We start from the raw sequence: 409 nt of genomic DNA, 5'->3' as shown, positions 1-409 counted from the left end.
CTTGAAAATGGGGCGCAAGAGAAAAACACTTAATGAATATTGTGCACAATACCCTGGCCAATGGTTGAAGTCTCCGCGGCAGGACGAAGCAAGCCATCTGCCTTGCCTTTCCAGTGACTCAATAGCATAAAAAGTATTTTTTTAAAGCATAAAAGTCGATTTCACCCATTCTTGCTTAAATTGAAAAATAAAGATCGAAAAAAGGGTAAATTCTTTCTAAAATTAACATCGGTATTAATCTTCGATTTGGCAAATAAATAAAAATTGAATAGTAGCAAGCCTACTCATAAACCACCATCTATCACAGACTGGTTCAGTTAGTAAGGAAAAACGAACAAACATGACAGAAAGGTACGCCACCCCGGATACAGCTTTTGTTTTTTTCAAAGAGGAGTCCTAGCAGCACAAA

The sequence above is a fragment of the Polyodon spathula genome, chromosome 16 (assembly GCF_017654505.1).
Source record: "Polyodon spathula isolate WHYD16114869_AA chromosome 16, ASM1765450v1, whole genome shotgun sequence".
NCBI lineage: Eukaryota > Metazoa > Chordata > Actinopteri > Acipenseriformes > Polyodontidae > Polyodon > Polyodon spathula.
Note: the sequence above shows the minus strand (reverse complement) of the source record.